Raw genomic sequence first — 21,766 nt, 5'->3', positions numbered from 1 at the left:
AACATGATGGGGAACCTGAGACACAGGAACCACATTGTTTATTTGTGCCAAGTGTCTTTTCTGGTTTGTGTTTTATACTTTTCTTTAAATCAAAGCTCTCTGAAGCAGCAGGTTGTGTGGTCAATTTTTGCAGAGCACGTCAGCAATGTTTGCATGATTTCCTTCCTTTAAATACCCTGCTACCAATGCAACCCAGGGTGGAAATGAGGGTGCAGTTATTAGATACCCCTCCCCAGCTGCTTTTGGCTCTTCTGTGGTCCTGCACATTTCATCACATACTTCCACGATGGCACAGTGGGTATGAAGACAAGGATGGATGAGAGAAAGCTCTTGAAGGTAGAAATGAGGGGAAGGGGCAATTATAATAGATGGTGGTGAAAGAGGAAGAGTACAGTCAGAAATGTCTCCAAAGTTTTAAACCTGAGGAGTCATCAGGATATGTCCTAATAGTGATGCTACTAATAGGAAAACGATTATAGAACTTAGAGCTAGAAGATATCTTAGAGAACATCTAGTCCAATTATCTAATTTTGGAAGCAGCTCCAAATAGGTGGTGTGACAGAGAGAGCATTGGTTCTTGAATCAGGAAAACCTGAATTCAAATGCAGCCCCAGACACTTACTAGCTGAGTGACCCTGGGTAAGTTGCTTAACTTCTGTCTGACTCAGTTTCCTCAACTATAAAATGGGGGCAAATAATGAGACTTATCTCCCAGGATCAAATGTAAAGCTGTTAGCATAGCATCTGGCATAGAGTAGATGCTTAATAAATGCTTATTCCCTTCTGGTCCCCTCATTTATAGATAATGAAACTGCAGCACAGATGCAAAGAAGTTTTGAAAAAAAAGGTGATGAGTTCAGTTTTGCACTGATAGGACAGAAACTGGTATGACGTCCAGTTTGAAATATCCAACAGGTGTTTGAAAATTAAGGCCTGGAACTTAAGAGGGACCTCTGTATGGACTGGGTGTAAACACTTGGGAGTTGTTGACCCAGATGCCATAGTTGAAGGCATGAGGGTGGCTAATAATGCCAAGAGAAAGGGTAGAGAGAAGATTGAGGATAGTGTCTTGAGGGTTGTCACATTAAAAGCTGTAGGGGAGGAAGAGGAAATAAACGAAGGAAACAGAAAAGGTGTCATTAGTGAAGGAAGAGGAGAGCTACGAGAGCAATGGCAGGGAATTTTGGCGTTATCTGTCACTGAGACTGATGAGAATGGACTGAAATGGAAGACTGTGAGTTGGATGTTGAGGTCATGAAGGAAGATGAGTGTCTTGGAGTTTGGTAGAAGATTGTTGCATGTACAGGGAGAGGATAGTATAACAATAGCAAGAATTTCAAAGAAGGAGGGGTTATTGAATGACAATAAGGAAGCAATGGTTAAGGAAGTGATAGTGAAGAGTAGGGAATAAATTAATCTTCCTCCTTCCTCTCCTCCTCTTCCTCTTCTCCCTAAACATTTAAAGAAGTAGGAGAAGCAATGGCTAGTAGAAGGCTTGTAACTGAAGAGGGAAAGTCATGGTTTAGTTTGACTCCAAGGGAAGGAATAGAAAGGAACCATAGGAAACGTCAAACAGGTAGGGGAGTTTATGTAGAATAGAAGAGAAATTCTATAAACTACAATGGAAGGTACTGGTTGTGGTGGGGACTTATGGGGAAGGAGAGCTGAACTATATAGGATTCACTGAGAACTGATAACAGAAGAATGAGGGAAACCGAAGGTAGAGAGATGAGGGATATGGTTGAGAGAGGATGGTAACATCCAACTGGAAATATACAATGGGCATTTGAAAATTAAGGTCTAGAGCTCAAGAGGGAGCTCTGTATGAGCTGGGCTTAAAAACTTGGTAGTGGTGAGGGTGTTATTTTGGTTACTGAGGAGAACATAGAACGAAATAGCCCCCAAAATTCTGTGAAGAATGATACTGTGACAGAAAGGGGATATTGTGTGTCTCTGCAAACCTGAGCCAGCTCTTGGAGCTGGTCGATTATAGGGCATAATGATAGTAAGGAGAGAAGATGGTGGTGGGTAAAACCTACAGCAGTAGCCATGTTTTCTAGGTCAGTCCTGATTAGAAGCAAAACAAAAATCTCTTTTTAATAAAGCTCTGCAAAAACCTTTCTCTAACCATATTTCCTGATTTTTATTTTGAAAAAATATGATATACAGTCCTGCCTCTGCAAATTTATAATCTGAGTGCTGATTTGGGTTGATTGCAGACTCTGGTTGTAGTTGGGGGTGGGATGGGGTTGGATAGCAGAGTTATGAGCTAAGTTTGCTCCGAAATATGTGAACCCTGGCCAGAGAACAGTTCCTCTGCTGCGATTAAATGACTGTTAGCCTGTTAGCCGTAGTACTTTCTGATCATTTGGGGAGAGTAGTGTTAATTATTCCATTTATTTTTAGGAAAGAAGAGTTAATTAAATATAGTTCACACCTCTTCTTCAGCTCTTACCAAGGCTTTGGATATTTTGGACTTTTGCTGCTGGTAAAGAGGAGTTACATAAAAAAAAATCTTTTTTCCTTTTCAAATTAGGAAGGAAGAAGGAAATAAAAGATTGTAGGATCATAATTTTAGGGATGGAGGGGAGCTGAGAAACCATACAACCCAATCCCCTCCTTTTGTAGATGAGGAAATTGAGGCAGAGAGAGGTTAAGTGACTTGCTCAAGGTCTCAAAGCTAGTATAAGAAGTAGGACTCAATTCCTAACCCAAAGTCCAAATCCCTATCCCCTGTGTTAGATATGTCCCTTTAGTGATGGGGGCACAGCTCAGTGAAACTGGAGAGCAAGAGGTCTCTTATTTACATCCAGCTACCCCTTTCATTTTTTTTTTTTGAGGTGAGTAAGTGACACAGTGGGCTTAAAGTCAAGAAGACCTGAGTTTAAATCCAGACTCAGAAGTCTATTAACAGTGTGACTTTGGGCGAATCACTTAACCTCTCTATGCCTCAGACTCTTAGCTTCAATAAATGAGGAAACTGAGGCCCAGAAAAGTTAAGTAACTTGCCCAACATCACACACGGTATGGTGGTAGAAGTAGTTAGGATTTAAACTCAGGTCTTCTGATTCCAAATCTAACACTCCCTAGTCTTAGTTAGTAACACAGAGAGAGCTACTAGTTACTATTCAGACAGGAACCTGACAACTTGTTGTTCAGTAGTGTCTGTGTGACTCCATTTGCGGTTTTCTTGGCAAAGATATTGGAATGATTTGCCATTTCCTTCTACAGCTCATTTTACCTATGAGGAAACTGGGCTAGATTTGAACTCAGGAAGATGAATCTTCCTGTCTCTAGGCTTGGTACTCCTTCCATTCTGTCACCTAGCTGCCCTTATATTCTAATAGTGGGAAACAAAACATAAAGGAGAATGAGGAAAGGGCACCTTTGGAGGGGCAGAGTTATTGATGAGGAAGTGGGGTATTCTAGAGAATGTGTTCGATTGGAGGTGAAGTGAAGATATCCATTCATAAAATGGTGATCCTCATCAAATATGAAAATAGGTGCTATGGACTGTAAAATGAAAGGATTGTACTAGATAACTTCTGAAGTCCCTTGTCTCTCAATCTATGATCCTGTCATATCATTGATCAAATTATTTAATTTTTGTGGCTCTCATTTTCTTCATCTGAAAAATGAGGGGTTTGGATTATAATCAAGTCCCAACCTGCTTGCAAGAGCCAATTTTTCCATTCTAAGGTGAGCATTTACACCTCAGAAATAGGTGTTAATTGTCCAAACTTGAAAAAGTGATGGGAAAAATGGTAATAATACATATTGAACTTAAAATTGTCTCCTGTGTAAATTTTCTTTTGGGGTAAGATCTGGTTGTTAAACATTTATCAGTATACTCCTGAAATAGAATATTTTTTCCCCTTTAAGCTCTAAAATATTATTATACAGGAATAAATATGATAATTAAATTTGTGTACCCCTGAATGGTGGTGTGGCATAGATCAAATGAAATGTATTTTTTAAATAAAGAATTTATAGTCTTATTATTATTGTTGCCTACTAGTGTCTCTCATTAAGAAACGTGAAAGCTCTTAAGTCAGGTCTTGATGTATACGTTGGACTGTATCTGCCCAGCTTAAACAGACACGAGGCATGGAGTTTCCATGTGTTTTCATACTGAATCCAAGTGCTTAAAATTTATCGTAACAGTGTCAGTTATGTTCTTAGTGGAATTTCTCATTGTCTATGGTTTATAGTGTGTGACATAATGGGGCTTCTTTCCTTTGTCCCAGTGAAAAGGTATGAATAAAGTATGCACTTTGAACATTATGTCATTCACTAATCTCTGTTTCAAAACTGGCATGTTTGTTGGGGATATGTAAAAGGTGTGTTGTGTTATTCACAGAGTTTTATCCAAGGGTAAAGGAGAGATGAAGACTCTCTGACTCTCTGACCCACTGACAAAGCTACCTAGAAAGGGAAGAGTAGGAGAGTAGAAATAACACTGGGCTTGGAGTTCATTAGCTGTGTGACCATGGGTGAATCTTGCCACCAATGGAAGAAAAAAGCTGCTCTTCTTTAGGGAAGAAGGAAGTGCCATCTAGTAAAGCCTAGATCTCCTCCTCCCACTGCTCCAAACCCAACTGGACCAGTTCTTTGGCCAAGCAGTTCTGTACATGATGGTGCTGGAGGAGCAAGAAGGATTCTGTGCTAGGAGCTGATCTTTTACAATCCTTGACAGCCAAAATTCACGATGGAGGTTGATTATAATGGCCCTGCAGATGGGTGGCTCCAGATCCCAAAGTTGAAGCTTCTACCACAGCCTATAAATTCACCAGGCATCTAGTGCCATCTGGTCAATCTGTTTACCACCAGACTTGCTGAAGAAGACAAATATAGCTTTGTTGTTACTGGTGCCAGGGACCACCCTGGAAGGTGCCAGGAAAGGATAAAATACTTGTCCACCTCACTGGAAAGAAAGACAGAACTGTTGCAAGATGTGAGGTTCCCCAAGAACCATTACTTCATGTAGTATTCTATATGGTCTGGGTAGGAGGAGTAGGTCAGAGGAGAAAACTGATACCCCTGGGGTTTGGTCATCACATCCCAGAAGAAGTATCCAACCAGCATGGTATTGACAGAGGTCATAACTGTGCCAGTTCAGCTGTGGAAAGACATCACTAGTGGCTTGGCTGGTGTAGGATTCTTCACAAAATTCTCTAGTCCCTTCATTACTAGTTGTTTTGCCAGATATTGCCTGGCCAATTGCTGGGCCAAATCACATTCTGGGAGGTGGAACAGGAAGCTGCACTCTCAGAACCGTAGCACAGCATGGTCAGGTCCCAGGTAACCTTGGCAAGCACCAGCTCCAGTAATCTGAGGAATGAGAGCAACGGAGTAGGCGAAGGGACTAGACTACTTTCCACTGTGATCATCAATGGCAAGCTATTCTGCCAGCCCTAGGCTACTTTGCCTGGACCTTAGCCAACAATGACCTACACTGTCCCATTATTCCATTAATGTCTCCACCCCTCATTTTCCTCATCATTAAAATAGAAATGATGATTCCTGAACACTCTGTTTCACATGACGGCTGTGAAAAAATCACTTTGACACACTTAAAGACTAAAGAAATGTGAGCACACCTCTAAGTTGGATACGGTCATAAAGGACTTTTATGTAAGTGTGTGTGTGTATATTATGTTGGGGGTAATATAAAACCTGAGTTCCCGAGCCTACACTAATGTGGGCTCATATTTCTTTTTATCTAACAGAGAGAAAAATTTACTTTGTTTGAAGCAAAGATGTGTAATTAAATACAACAAAATAAATGACATGGGAAACCTTTTTATAGGCTGATACATTCTCCCAGATTCTTCCACCGCTGGCGGAAATAGCTAATACGTGTGTAGCACTTTTAAGATTTACAAAGGACTTTCCAAATGTTATCTTATTTGGTTCTTACCACAATTCTGAGAGGTACTATTTTCATCTCCATCTTACAAATGAGGAAATTGAGGCAGAGAGAAGTTGTGACCCATTTAAGGACACACAACTAACACCTAAGGCAGGATTTGAACTCAGGTCTTCCTAATTCCAAGTGGAATACTCTATCTACTCTGCTACGTATCTTCCTTCAAAGGGAGCACATATGTACAAAATCCTTTTGACCAGGAAACATATGTGAAAGAAGGCACTGATACAAGGAATCCATAGTCAGAGCAACAAGCAATACTGTCCCCCAGCTGAAACCCTTCTCCTCTTTGATTGTCAATTGTTATTTCTTCCACAGATATGATGATGACATTAGTTCATCAGATTATTATATTGTTGACCTGTGGATTGCTATGCTTGGTTTTTGAATTTCTGTGCTAGGCTATTCTCTTGGTGGTGCTGCCAGCTTTTGGTCTTCTACAGTTGGGCTGCATTCTGCTACCATCTGCTGCTGCTGCTGTTGCTAATTCTGATGAATTTAGTGCTGCTATTTAAGGCTTATTCTATTGCTATAAGGTAGGAATTTCTACTTTTTTTAGTACATAACACCATTGCCTATTTATTTTGCTTTTTGCTTTTTTGTAGTTCAACTCTCATAGTCATAGCCAGGGAATCACCCAACCAACAGAAATCCTTAAATATTAAAACGATTTCCTCTAATTTCAAGTTTCCTTTAAGTCTGCCTAAGCTGTCTCTCCCTGAGATGCATCTGCTGTCTGAGTTGGGGGTCAAAAAGTTCCCATCAATTCTTCTTCATTTCCATCACCTTTGCATTCTACTCGGTAGGTAGCACAATAGTTTTGCCCATAGTAGGGATTCAATAAATGCTTGTTACCTTCAAATGAATGAAATCCAGTGTCATATTTTCTGGTCTTGATTTCTACACAGAAAGGAACAAATGAATATCTAATAAGAAACACATGCATGACAATGGCATTTTGGAGTCCTTAAATAAGAAGGGACCTCAAGAGGTCATCTAGTCTCTGGTTTCTAGGCAACTTTGCCCTAAAATCATCCAAGACAGATAACTGATTATCTTGATTTCAAAGTTCTCTTGAGCTGGAGAAGCTATATCCTCCTTTGGAAGCTTATTCCATCATTTAATCCCTCAGATGGTGCCATAAACAGTATGATTTTCATTTCTATCTGCTGGAAAAAATGACTAAGAATAAAATAAATGAAGCTGGCAGAAATGGAAGCCCCTGATGGTGTGCGGAATAGAGTGTATTTCAGCATCTGTCTCTAGCCACTTTGAGATCAACTTCTTATTGCCCAAAGATGTTGCTCTTGTTTATTCAATGACTACCTATGGCAACCCAGGTACTCAGAGTTCAGAGCAGTTTCATTATTCCAAGCTGTAAATGTTATACTCTGGACCACAATACATTATTATTCAAATGAGCCAGGCACAATGGAAGGGAAAATATGCAAACAGATTTCTCTCCCAGTCCTTTCTCTAACGTTTCATAATCACAGCAGGCAGGTGTCTAGGATAGTTGAACATGGATATGAGGAAGGTCATGGTATTCTCAACTAAGCAAAACACAAATGGTACATAAAGTCTAACATTCTTTAGGTAAGTAAGATTTTGCCCACCATTTACTAGGATAAAGATCCCTCCTGTTTATCAGTCAATCGTCCCTCCCACTGATGTTTCTCTTGGTTCCATGCTCAGGTCTGGGTAGATGTCTTATCTCCTTTTACTACTGGTTCATTTGAGGACCATTTGCTCTATAGCCTGTATGTCTTCTGCCCCTTTTTTACCTGTCTTCAGAGGGTGGGGCAGTAGAAACTGTTTCCTATCTAATGTTGAAGACTGTCATGAGGGTGAATGAGCAAATATGTCAGATTGCTGTCAGTTACTGTCTGAAACCTATGCATTTTTGGGTGACATTTCTTCTTATGGGGCACCTGCTTAATAAATCGCTCATTTCTAGGGGAAATCTTTTCCTCCTCAGAATTGGGGTGGGAAAGAAAATAGAAAAAAGAATGTGAGTAAATGCATGGGTAAATATAATTATTGAATTACTGGATAAATTCTTTATACTCAGGATAACTTTTTGCTGAGGATGCACTAAGGCCTTGATGTAACTCAATGCATAGAGTGCTAGCCTTGGAGTCAGGAAGACCCAAGTTCAAATCAAGTTCAAATAATAATGCCTTATTACTAGCTATATGAACCTAGATAAGTTGCTTAACATCTGCCAGTCAATTTCCTGATCTGTAAAATGACTATAATGATATCTACCTCTCAGGGTTGTTATGAGATTCAAATTAGAGAACATGCATAAAAACTTTACAAACCTGAAAGTATTATAAAAATGCTAGCTGATATTATCATTAATTGATCTCTAAAAATACCTAGATTTCTTAAAAGATAGAGACAAATCATTTGTACCCGACAGACATATATTAAACACTTGCTTCATGCCAGACTTATTTCTACCTATTAAGACCGCATATAAATCCATAATTTGAGTCTTCTCTCCTCCACTCACTTTATCTTTTTCCAATGGTATGAATGGTTTACTTCCAAGTATTTTAAATTAATGGCCAGTTCACGAGATGCTGATCCTCCCTTCTTATACCTGAATCCAGGAAACATGCAGAAGAATAATATATAGCTAATGTGGAGAAGTTGGCATTCTGTTCAACTGGGTTATTGTACCATGCTGGGCACATAGTAGGCACTCATTACGTACTTGTTGGTTGAATGACGGATTGATGGTACTTCATTGCATGTCTGAAGCGGTGTTTATGTTAGGGCTGTATCTATACAATAAGAAAGTAGCAATTTGGGAGCTGCCCAGATAATTTCAGGGACATGATACTCAGCAACCCACTTGATCGAATTTTGGCCTGAGCTAACTGAATGTCTTGACATGATGAGGCTGCCATCCAAATTGATGCGGTGCTCCCTCAGTCCCTAGAAAGGGCAGCCTGCAGAGGCTACTAGAGTATGCTCACAAGATATTTTCAGGCAAAGCTCCCCCAAGTCAGCTTAACAGTGTTTGTTGTCTCTCATGAAACAAAACCAGAGCTCTTAAGATTCAATTTCAAGGACAAAAAGAAGTCCAGGTGCAAGGCAGAAATTTTGTAAAACACATTTCCCAGGAAACACCTGAACATAAAGGTAATGGAAAATAGTCTGAACAGGGATGGCATTAGAGGAGTAGGGTGTCAAAATGTAAAGTCAAGCTGGAGAAGAAATTAAATGGATTTGCTGTGTTTCAGTGTGGCCTACCATATCTTTGAACTTTTAGCACAACCTTGCAGATAAGGATGAAACATATGCTAACTTCTTGTCTCCTGGGGCAACAGTCTGAAATATTTTGATAGGGACATCAAATTCATACATATATAAATATAATGGAATAGGGGTTGAGAATAATAGGAGCATAGATTTAGAGTTAGAAGGGACCTCAGAGCCATCGATTTCAACCCTGCAATTTTACAGATGAGGAAACTGAGGCACAGAAGGGGGGAATAGCATATTCATGGGAAAATATAAACAGGCAAAAGAATATATTCATGCTTGATGTATTTGCATGTGTTCAGATGGACAAACATACATGTATGACCTATGGCCAGCATGTAGCATGTTATCCCAATAATTAGCACAGTGCCTGGCACATAGTAGGCATTTGGTAAATGTATATTGTTTGATTGAGAGGGCCACTGATTCGCCATCCAATTCTCCTTCCACCCTATTGGCCTGCCTTCCCTAATCTCAATTCGAGAAGCGTACAAGAAAGGGGTGGTACTTCGTAAAGCAAGCTAGATTACAAGGTGAAACAGTCCTAGATGGACACACTCATATACACATAATCCGTATGTATACACATATGTGTATATAAATATATGTTCTCTTTTCTGTCTCTCTTTCTTTCCGTCTATGTACATATATACATATTTACATACATACACACACATGTCTATTGTGTATCAAAATATGGAAATGGGAAGTGCAGTCATTAAAGAAATGACCTCAGAAAGACCTGAGTGCAAGCCTAGCCTATAACATATGCTGGCTTGGTGACCCTGAGCAATTCTCTTATCTTCTCAGTGTCCCAGGGAACTTAGACTATAACTTGCACACTAGGTACAGTTCTGTCTCAGTAGAGGGAGTTTCTTCATGGGTAATTCTTTATACCTGATGATAAAACAGTAACTACAAAACATTCTCGTCGTAAAACTGGGGCACCACACTCTCCCACAGATACACAGAATCCATGGAAGAGTGGATACAAAATTTAAAATACCCTGATAGTGAAGCAGAAGTTAAAGGAATTAATTTTGCTCATATGCATTTGTGAAGCATTTACTCTGTAGCAAAAAAGGGCAAAAATATAGTCCCTGACCTTAAGGAGCTCACATTCTAATGGGGGGACAACATTGAAAAAACTATGTATAAGTAAGACAATGTAAATGAAAGGTCATCTCAGAGGGAAGGGATGAGCAGTGGGGGTGGGACAAAGGGGTGAGAAAGGCCTCTCATCCAAGGTGGAATTTAACCTGATACTCAAAGAGAGTCAGGAAAGCTGGGATTCAGATTGGGGAAGGAGGGCATTGTAGGCACTGGGGGACAATCAATGCAAAGGTATGGAGTTGAGAGATGGGGTTCCATAGCAAGTAGGCCAGAGTGTATGGAAGGAAAAAATATATCTGAAGACCAGAAAGGGGCCAACTTATAGAGGTCTTTTTTTCTTTTTTCTTTTTCCATTCGATAGTATTTGTTTTTTCCAGTTACATGTAAAGCTAGTTTTTGACTAGAAGAGCTAAGTCTATCAAAGTTGGTCATCACACCATGTTGCTGTTTTTGTTTCCCCTGCTTCTGCTCACTTCTCTCAGTATCAGTTCATGTAAGTCTTGCTAGGTTTTTTATAAAGGTCTTTAAACGTCAGGAGAAAGTTCTATATTTGACCTGGAGAACAAAGGAGAGCCATTCAAGGTTAGTGAGTAGGTGACATGGTCAGATCTGTGCTTTAGGAAAATCACTTTGGCGGAGGGGAGGATGGATTGAATGGGCTGGAAGACCAATACAAAGGCTATTGCAGTAGTCCCGGAAGAGATGATGAAAGTCTGGACTATAGCAGTAGCTGTGGGAGTGGAGAGGAAATGCATATGAGAAAACTTGTGAAGGTAAACAGACAACACAAATCAAAAGATTACCGAGAGCTAGGTGGCATTATGGATAGAGTGCTGGACCTGGAGTCAGGAAGACTCATCTTCCTGTGTTCAAATCTGGCCTCAGACACTTACAAGCTGTGTGACCCTGGAGACGTTACTGAACTCTGTTTGCCTCAGTTTCCTTATCTATAAAATGAGCTGGAGAAGGAAATGGCAAACCACTCCATTATTTTTGCCAAGAAAACCCCAAGTAAGGTCTTGAAGAGCTGGACATGATGGAAAAATGACTGAACAACAAGAGGTCAAAAGATTGAACATGTGGGGTGAAGAGTCCAGGATAACACCATGGTTCCAAGCCTGAGTAATTAAGAGTATGAGAGTATCTTTGAGAGTAATAGGGATGTTGGAAAGAGAAAGGATTGGAGGGGGGTATGCGGATAATGAGTTCTATTTAAGAACTGGAGCTCAGATGAAAGATTATGACTGGCTATGTAGATCTGACAATTATCTACGTAGATATGGTCATTGAATTTATGGAAATTGATGAGATCACCTAGCAATAGAATAAAGAGAGAGAAGAGGGTCTAGGAAAGACCATTGGGAGACATCTACAGTCAGTGGGCATGACCTCAATGAAGATCTCATAAAGGAGACAGGAATAGAGAGGTCAGACAAACCACAGTAGAACAAGGAGAAAGCTATGTCACAAAAACCTGGAGAAGAGACAATCCAGGAGAAGAGTTATCAGCAGTTTCAAAGGCTGCAAAGAGTTTAAAGATGAGGATTGAGAAAAGGCCTTTAGATTTGGCAATTAAGAAATTACGACTTTGGAAAGGGCAATTTCAATTGAATGATAAGGTTGGAAACCACATTACAGAACAACAACTTAGAAAATGAAAGAGAAAAGGAAGTAGAACAACTAACAGCTAATATTGAACAGTCTGGAAGTGCAGACTCAGTCAGGCATGCTCTCTGCAATCCAGTTCTTTGCTATGGATAGCTCTCTGGAGTCTACAGTCAACTCTCTTCTCTGCTGCCAGGGCGCCTCTTCCTCAAAGTGGCTTCCTCTCTCAAATGAATGACTTTTTATATCTGTGTCATTCTGGAGTGTATGTTTCAGCTCCATTAATTGGGTCTCAGACTCTCTAGTATTTCTCTCTGAGCAAATTACTGATATGCTGCATTTAGCAGAGGGGAAGAGAGAGTAGTCTCCTCCTCCATTCTCTCCCTCTCCAAAACTTTCCCTCAGTGCTAAACTCTCTCCCTAAGTCTTAAGTATTTAGATTCCAACTTGTCTTAAGAGGTTGTTCCTTTTAATTGTCAGAGAAAGGTATTCACATATTGCAAAGGACTATGGGAATAGATACCTCTTTGCAGTTAGTTTAACACTTTGTTACTGTCAGTGACTACGTCAACTGAAGTGGGGGAACCCTCCCACACAAGTATACATACATATTCACACACATTAACATGCATATATATATATATTTCTGTGTATTATCACTGGTCCATTATGAATAGTTATTCCCAAGCCCAGTCCATTTTGTTGAGTTTGTTTTGTCGATATAGGATGTGGTATCACGGCTAGAAAAAGATTCCTCAGGGCAGGTGTATTCTGAACTTTCACCTTGTCTAGAAGCATTAACCTGGGACCACTGACAACCACACCAGCTAGAAGAACTTGTCAATCAACCTCTCATCTCTCTTAACTGCTAGTGCTACATTTAAGAGCTCAAGCCATTTTTCAGTTATCTATCAACCTGGCCTGCTCCCTACAGAGCCATAAATGGGACATGAAGTGCCATGAGAGTTGAGAGCCCAACCCTGGAAATACTGGTCTGCAGAGAAACTTGGCGGCTCCTTCCCTAGCTTATTGTCCTGTTAGTGTAATAGATAGAGACAGGGCCTGTTGTCAGCACAGATTTCAGCTCAAATCTGGTCTTAGATTTTTACTTGCTGTGTGACCCTGGACAAATCACTTAAACTCTGTCTGCCTCAGTTTTGTTGTTTGTGAATAATAATAGCACCTACCTCCCAAGGTTGTTAATAAAATAATATTTATCAAGCTCTTTCAAACCTTAAAGAACTACATAAATTCTAGTTTATTGTTGTTTTTATTATTAACCATAACCACCACAACAATAAAATATGATAAAGAGCTATGAATTGAGGAAGAGTAGAGTGCATAGAACCTAAAGAACAATTTCTACAATAACAGCAACCGTGTAACGAAAGGGAACTCTGAAGTCTTAAGAACTCTGATCAACAAAGCAAGCAACTTGGATTCCAGAGGATCCATGATGAAAAAGTCTACCTATATCCTGACAGGGGGATGATGAACTCAGGGTGCACAGACTGAGGCCTACATTTTTGGGCACTAGTCAATGAGGAAACTTTTTTGTTTGACGAAGTATATTTATTACTAGAGATTTGTTTTAATTTCATTAAAAGGTGGTTGGGGGAGAGAGAATGTGTGTGTGTTCATTCTTCGTTGCTGAAGAAGGCCATGCCATCAGAGAAATAATAACATGATATAGACTTGACTTTGTTTTGAGTGAGGGAGGGCTGTGCAAGGTCATCAGTCTCAATTCTCTTCCAGAGCTATCTGAATCCAGTAACCAGATATTCATCAGGATGACTGGAGATGACCCAGGATGAGGCAAGTGGGGTTAAGTGACTTGCCCAAGGTCACACAGCTAGTCAAGTGTCTGAGGTGAGATTTGAACTCAGGTCCTCCTGACTCCTGCACTGGTACTGTTATCCACTGTACCAGCTAGCTGCCCTAAGGGAGAAAGAATAAATGCTTATTGAAAAATAAAATAAAATTTAACTTGAAAGGAGTTACATCCTTCACCCGTCAATTATCAGGAGTTTTCCAACAGAGCATATTCTTTCTGATTCTTCATGTTCTGACCACCAAGGGGTTAGTTCAATAATTATATAGGTGGTAGCTCTTTAAAAAACATTCGACTGTCCATCCTTTCTCACAAATATGAGCGCTTGCTCAAGTAGTTCACTTCGGTCTAGAGGACAATTCGACTCCAATCCAACCAAAACTGGTTTTCTAAAGGCTTGCACCAACATTAAAACTCAACGTTTTTTAGAAGGAAAAGAAAAAATCCCTGTGTACTATGAATTTGGTGGGATGCTGAAACAACTGAGGATGCCCTAAAAAAATTGCTTCATCATTAATGAATAGTGATGATAATGACATTCTTGTCTGCTGCTTATTAAACCACAATGCAGATGGATGCCTGAAGAATCATCTATGATGGTGAGAAGAGCACTTTGCATTTTTATAGCACTCTGGAGTTTACAAAGCACATTCCTCATAAGAATACTGCAAGGTCGGTAATAAAAGCATGATTATTTCAATTTTATAATTTCAAAACAATTCAGCTTTAAAAAGAAAAACAACATTGATTAAATACGTGCATTGTCCCAGGCTTTGAAGTAGGTGTCAGGGATACACGGACAAAAATGAAAATAGTCCCTGGCTTTGAGGATTTTACATTCTCCTGAAAGGAAACAAAATGTAAATAGATTAGTAATAAAAGATGTCCAATGTAAATAGAAAATAAGATGAGATGGGGAATGTTAGCTAGTATCGATTTATTGCTAAGCTAATACTTTTTCCCTACATGTTAATGTCCCTAGAACTAAAGCCCCGTCTCATGATTATCTTACCAGGACTGGAAACTCTCTCTTACCACATGAGTAGACATATCTCTTTCTCTCTCCTTTCTGAGTAAGTTCCTTAGCCTTCCTGCCTTGTAGGAGTTGAGGAGAAAAAGGAGTATGGGTGTTTGGAGTCCCATAGGGGTGACTGTCCAGTGATAAGGAAACCATCTATGGCCATGACCTGGGCATTGGCTCCTCTGCACATAGACTCTCTTGCCAAGAGGACCCTGAGATTCCATCTCTGATTTCAGTTATAGCCTAGGGCCAGGGTTGGGGAGCCTGCAATCTTGAGGTCACATGTGGCCTTCTAGGTCCCTGGGTGTGGTTTTTTGACTGAGTGCAAGTTTTACAGAACAAATCCATTTGTTAAGGGGATGTGTTCTGTGAAGTTTGGATTCAGTCAAAGGGATGCACTTGAAGACTTAGAGGGCCACCTGTGGACCTCAAGGCCACAGGTTCCCTAGCCCTGGTAGTCTCTAGTCTATGCACCATGAGATGTTGTAGCTGCTTGCATTCTAGCCACTGTTGTTATGCCCCTGTTATTGAGAAAATAACACAACTTCCTCCAAACTCCTTCTATGACTAGATCTCCTGGCCTCCACAAAAGTGTCCTCTCCAATAATGCACATCACTCAGCCTCCAACATGTTGGTCTATGCCATCTTTCGCAGGTGTCAAAGCATTAAGAAAGAAAGAGAACTTGAGCCTCTTCTATCCCCCGTAAGTCCACATGGGGCATACCAATAAGGCTTTGCATGATTGAGGAAGATTTTTCTTATAAGTAGAATTGGCTTTAGTGTAAAAGACATCATTAAGGATATGTGACCAGAAAAGAGACAGTCATGTGGTGAGAATTATGGGTGGCACAAAGGCAGCTGGAGTGATATATTGATATCCATCAAATATTTAAAGAAAGAGCTACTGTATTTTGGGTAGATTTTCTGTGGAGAACTTATGAAAAAACATGGATGTCCATTTTAAGATATAAGAAGGCATGGACAGATTGCAGTCTGCACTAATGGAGCAAATATCCTTATCAATGACGTGACACGTGCCCTGATATGTCAAGGAATACTTTATCCTAACTGAGCAGTCTTTCAGGAGTAGTCAGTGAGGTATTATAATGGTACAAGTGTAGCAAACCTTCTCTGCTGGCTTTCCCAAGTATTAGTCATAAAGGCAGGCTGGGAACCCAGAGCGTGGCTGACTGAGGGTTTCTAGTACTGTCACTCATGAGTCTCCATTTGGTATGCTCCACCACTGTTTATCAGCTAGCCATACTTAATTGTATTTAGAAATGGATATTTAGTAAGATGATATGGTTAGAACAGTTGGTATAAAACATCCCCCACAAAGTCTAGGATATACTCTTCCATGAATATAGAATATGAGAAAACTGGGCTCAAGCTTAGGGAATGCATTTGGTTGCTGTTGTTTGTCCTTCATTCTCAAAGAGGACCATGACATCAGGAAGGTGATGCCATGACTTGCAGGTGAATTGGACTGAAGTGATGGAGGACTGTACCTCTGGTTGGATCTTGGTCCTTTTTTTTTCTTCCTGAAATCCTCATGAGGTTCCTCTGAGGTGTATGCAGCTCTCTGCTGGGCCCTGAGGGTCAAGATCTTTGTAGAGTTCTTCAGCTACTTCTCTTCACTCCAAGGGGTCACACTTCCTTTTCTCAGCCTCTCTCGTTTGTCTTCCCTCTGCTACCATCTGTATGTACTGTTTTTACTGATCCAGTTTCTCCAATGACATGGTCATTGGGAGGCAAGTAGAGTGTTTATAATAGTTCCTCTGGCTCATTATCCTTCCTGTCCCCTCCCACCCTATCTCCAGAGGGTCTGGCTTCTAAAAGCATTCCCAAAACTTAATCCTTAAAGCAATTGTTGGAGTAATCCCCCTGGAATCTCCCTCTCCCTTAGACTCAGAGATTTGTCTAATTTGTCATCTGATTTTATCTAGTATCTCAAAGTACTCCTTCCCAACTTGATTAACTAGGTTTTTGTACCTAGTTTATGCCTTTGAATGATCAATGATCCAACAGATGTATCTAATATATACACATCTAATTTATGGCTTTGATTGATTTATTCTATAACTCGAAGAAGGATCATCAGCTGATAAAGATGTCAAGTCATAGAGCATCTTGTTAGTTGCATTAATTGGGGTGTGAGATACCCCTCTTACAGAAGTATCTCTCTTCCCACTTCCATCCCTAGATATTCATTGTTAGTCTAACTTCTAAGGACTAAGTGTTGTGGCCCTGGTCTTGATGTACCTCATCATCAAAAGAGCTTTAGTCGATAAAACTTAGCACCAAAGGGCGTTGAGAACAGGGGCTCTAAAGGGACTTAGCTTTGACCTACATACACATAGAAAACCAAAGATTTTAATTTCATACACATTCAGTCCAACCTTTATTTGGCCTCGATGTGATAAGCTAAGGACCTGTATTTTTAGCCTTTAAAAATGAGCATTCTCTGTGCTTAGGAATTAAAAGTTTCCCAGGGGTATGTTGGCTCCAATGCTATAGTAGTTCAGAGGACATTCAATTCGGACAAGGGCTTCATGGGATCCAATTTCTCCTTTGGTTTCCTTGTCTCATGCTTGTCAGCTACCTTACCAGTTCCTTCTCTGCCAGGCTTGGAAGCTGGAAAAGAATATTGCTCATTCAAATACCAGCCAGGCCAACCAGCCTGGGATACTTCAGACCCTCCAGCCTTTGAATGTGTTCTGTCACAGCCTACTTGGCTCCTTAACCATTCATACGTCCCACTTCCTGACTCTCAAACCTTGCTAGCTGGGCCAACTGAACCTTCACCTATAGGCAGTATTGCCATTAAAACTTAACTTCTCTTTCTTCAGAGGCCTCCAGACTTTAACCCCCTCTCCTCTTTGGAGGACAGCAGCGACAGCTTCACAGAACCTCAACAACTTTTTCTGCAAAGGATAGCACCATATAGCAGCAAGTGGGGTGGGATTTGTTTATTTGGAGTTGTTTTCCAGGCTCAGGCTAGATTGTGAGCACCTGAGGATTCAGTCTCCTGTGAACCCTGATGATTTAAAACTGTACTGAGTCATGTGGGTTTCATGTCTGCTGACTCTGAGCCAATCAAGAGCCGAATCTTTGTTATGTATACTGGGAGGTTAGTATTTTACCTTTGGGGTCCTTATTAGAAGGATCTTGTGATTACCTGGTGGAGACTCTGAGTGGCCATATGTTCAGACTCCCCTCCCCAACTGCTCAGATGTAAAGGTTCTCTGGATCCAGGGATGTGTGTAAATTGTGTGGCACTATTGCTTTGATTCAGGCAGTAAGAGTCCTGTCTGTTGGTCTTTCTCTCTCTGCTTATATTTTTCTGTATGTTGAATGTAATTAAAGTGATAGTTGACCACTCAAAAGTTGCCTTTCCTTTTAAAAATGCAGATTTAAGAACCTGTGATAGTAGAACCCCCTGTGTATGTCAAGGTGTTTCCTGATACACACCACTAAACCTGGATTTTAGAATTGACTATACCCTTGACCTTAGCCTAGAACCTGGTGCCTTTGGTGCCTATCTGGCATCTGACAGGTAAAGACCTTAGGCATCCTGTCTGTCTTCCAGCTTTTAGGCTGGCCCCTGGGATTGGTTGAAGTAGCTACCTCCAGGTTTCTTGCTAGCTTCTTACATCTTTGCTGGGCTCTGGAGAAGCTTTTAATGGGGTCAAGGGAGGGGTTCTTTTTCCGTACCTGGCCTACTCCCTGATGAAATTTGGGGGCAAAAGGGGTATGTGTTTGAGGGGCATGCACCCTCTCCGCCACTCATCCACTGTCATAGACCCCTACACCTTGCCTGAGTCCCTTACAACTCTCATGTTTACATGCTTACGCTAATCCTGGGATCCATATACTGCAACTGGGAGCCCTGCCCCCCTACAGCAGAAGATCTAAGACCAAATAGCAGCCTCTCCTACAACCTCCTACTTGACTGAGACTGAAGAAGTAGTTGAAATCCCTACTTCCTTCCCTCTGCTGCCTGGGCACTACAAAGAATCTTCCGTGCACTGAAGGACAAGAAACGAGTAGGTAAGGGACCTTTTCTCCACCTATTATTCTAAATCGTCAGCTATAAGTCAGTTTACCTCACATGGTCCATGAATCTTCTAAGACTGAGCATTTAAAAAAATCAATGTGTATTGATAGGAATACATTCTGCTAAAAAATACAAGTTTGGGGACTACACATCCTTAGAATGACCTGGTCTGTCAATTCAGCCATACTAGAGCCTCTAGAATAATTCTGTCTTTAAATCAGAGTTTTCCAAACTGTGGAGTGGGTTAGATCTTCTCTGCAGTGGCAATGGGGGGTGTCAAATGATAACCAAAATTGTGAGATATTTTTGAGCATAATCCTGTATAATTACACCCATTTTTTCATTGAAAACAGTTTAAATCAAAGTCAATGGAAGCAAGGCTAACATGGTGACTGTTTCAGCTAATAATAAATGTTCTAGAGGAGTTACTTACTATGATATGCACAAAGGAGGGTAAATTTGAGTCAGTCTATTTTGAATTGTTGCCATGAGCCTGGTTAATAGCTCAGGTAAATTGTGTTACTGTGCTGCTTTCTTCTTCTGAATAAACAAATATCTGTACGTGTTACGTTGTTTATATTTTGTGTTTAAAATTTGGGTATTGTGGAAATTGTAATTTTATTTGAATATAATAGGAGGTCATGTGATATAGTAGATAACGAGCTGACTTCAGGTTCCACATCTCTATTTTTATTTGTTTTGAAGGTAATTGGGGTTAAGTGACTTGCCCAGGATCACATAGCTAGAGATCCCCCCTCTAGTAATCGTCTGAGGCCAAATTTGAACTCAGGTCCTGAGTCAAGGGTTGGTGTTCTCTTCACAGCACCACCTAACTGGCCCACCAAGTGTGGCTCTCTATAATCCAGAGAAAGATGTTTAGCCTCTTAACGCTTCTCAAGGTTGCCTCAGGCTAGAAACTGGAAAGAAGAATGACCTGCATTAGTGGAGTTCCTGTTGAGACCTTTTACACTGAAACATGCACAACTCTGGTAAAAAATAAAAATAATAAGAGAAATTAATAATTTGGGTAGATTTTTTTAAAATAAAAAGTGTGTGTGTGGAGGAGGGGTTGTGATCTTTGGGAGGTGGGGCCAAAAAGGGCGACAGCTAGGGAGATAATGCCAGCCGCAGAATCAGGAGGACTTGCGCTCAGATTGAACCCCAGATACTGGCTGTGTGACCCTGTGCAAATCACTTAATCTTATTTTCCTCAGTTTCCTCAACTGTAAAATGAGCTGGAGAAGGAAATGGCAAACCACTCCAGTATCTTTGCCAAGGAAACCCCAAATGGGGTCAGGAAGAGCCAGACACAATTGAACAACAAAAAGAAAGGGGGATGTTGCTATGTAAAGTTTGGAATGTTAGACCCAAGTATTAGGAGTTCTAGATCATGACCTCAAGAACTAAGCACTAAGTCGAATTTCCTATTTGTTTTGCTTTTGTTTCATTCAGCATGATAGGATTTAGAGCTGAAAGGTAATTTTGAAGTGATTAGTCCACACTCCTTCTTTTATGGAAAGAACTGGACCCAAGCAGGGTGTATGGCTTGCCAGAGTCATACCTTGTAGAGATGGGACTTGAAGGCAGGTTTTCTTTTCTTTTTCTTTTTCGAGGGGTCCTTAAATCTTTTACTAAATCATAAGAACTTAAGGCAAAAGGCACTTCATTTTTGTAGCTTTTAAAAGACTTTTATCACATTCATTTTCATAACTCAATAGGGAATTGGCCTGACACCATTTTGCAATATCTTAGTAAAATTTTGCATGAGTATTTTTAAAAGCATATTCTTTCAATTAAAAGGGGATTCACATTTCCAATATCATTCTTCCCAAATTCCACAATACAAGAAAACTAAAATTCTGAAGAATATCATGTTTGTTTTTAAACATAACTCCAAACTTCAGAAATCAAATTTCTTCTATTCAATTAGATAAAAATCTTAATTTATCCTTCTTAAAAATTATTCATGCTATTATCTTAGATATGTTATTTAAAAATCCAACAATAGTCAACATCTGTACAATGCTCACTATGTTAAGCACTTTAGAATTATTTAATTCCTCCAACAATTGGAGGGATGCCGGGGCTATTGTTATCATCATCTCCTTGTACATTCAAAGATTGATCAAATTCTCTAATACACTAGAATTACAACATAACTTCTAAACAAAATTTTCCCATGAATCAATGTTTGGATTGTAATCACAGGTGGCAATAACTCAACTTAATTTTTCACGAGGGTCCATTGTTTTAGTTGACTTATAATCAAGAAAATTCATGAACCCAGGTTTTCCAACACCAAATTCTACTCCTCCATACTACCTCAGTACTTCTTGACTTCACAGATTTATGGTCTATTTCCCTAGAACCATGTTTCTGGTTTATATTCTGTACTCTGGTAGCTATGCCTGGTATCTTAATTGTTCAGTGTTGGAGCTTTCTGCCTGGTTTCCTATCCACTCCCTCTCCACCTTCCCAATATTTGGGCATATTTTCTAACATCCCAATCTCTAGGATCTAGGTTTTTGTTTCATGCCATCTGCTGTTAAACATCTGCTATTAGACTTCCTTCTTTGTTGCAGGCCTCCTGCCTGCTTAGATCTTGCCTTGCCGTGTATATCTTCACCAATTTTTCCCTTTATTTGGACAGATTCCCTGAACTTTAGCTTTTGTTTAGACCTTGATTGCTGTATTGTTGTCTTGTTTCAAGTCTCCTTTTTGGTGGCTCATTGCTAAATTCTTATTGCCATATGGTCAGAGATGATTGGCTAGTGGCTAGTGATTAGGGCTGTGATACTCTGGCAGGGGTGGAAGGATGATTTAAATGATAGTGGGATCTTCAGAGACTCCATACTGAGTGTTTTGCCCTGAAGGGAAAAAGTGGGGAACATAGAGTGAGTAAGCAATAGAGTCTGACAAGGCAAGAGAGAATT

The 21,766-nt window shown here is 40.2% G+C and overlaps 1 pseudogene; it reads right to left on the bottom strand.

Moving 5' to 3' along the window:
- Window positions 1-4,475: 4,475 nt before the first annotated feature.
- Window positions 4,476-21,766, bottom strand: part of LOC140502653 (torsin-2A pseudogene) — a 40,713-nt pseudogene continuing 23,422 nt past the window's right edge.

Source organism: Notamacropus eugenii, chromosome 4, assembly GCF_028372415.1.
Source record: "Notamacropus eugenii isolate mMacEug1 chromosome 4, mMacEug1.pri_v2, whole genome shotgun sequence".
NCBI classification, from domain to species: Eukaryota; Metazoa; Chordata; class Mammalia; order Diprotodontia; family Macropodidae; genus Notamacropus; species Notamacropus eugenii.
The sequence above is the reverse complement of the archived record's forward strand: the minus strand, read 5'-3'. Positions and strand labels throughout refer to the sequence as shown.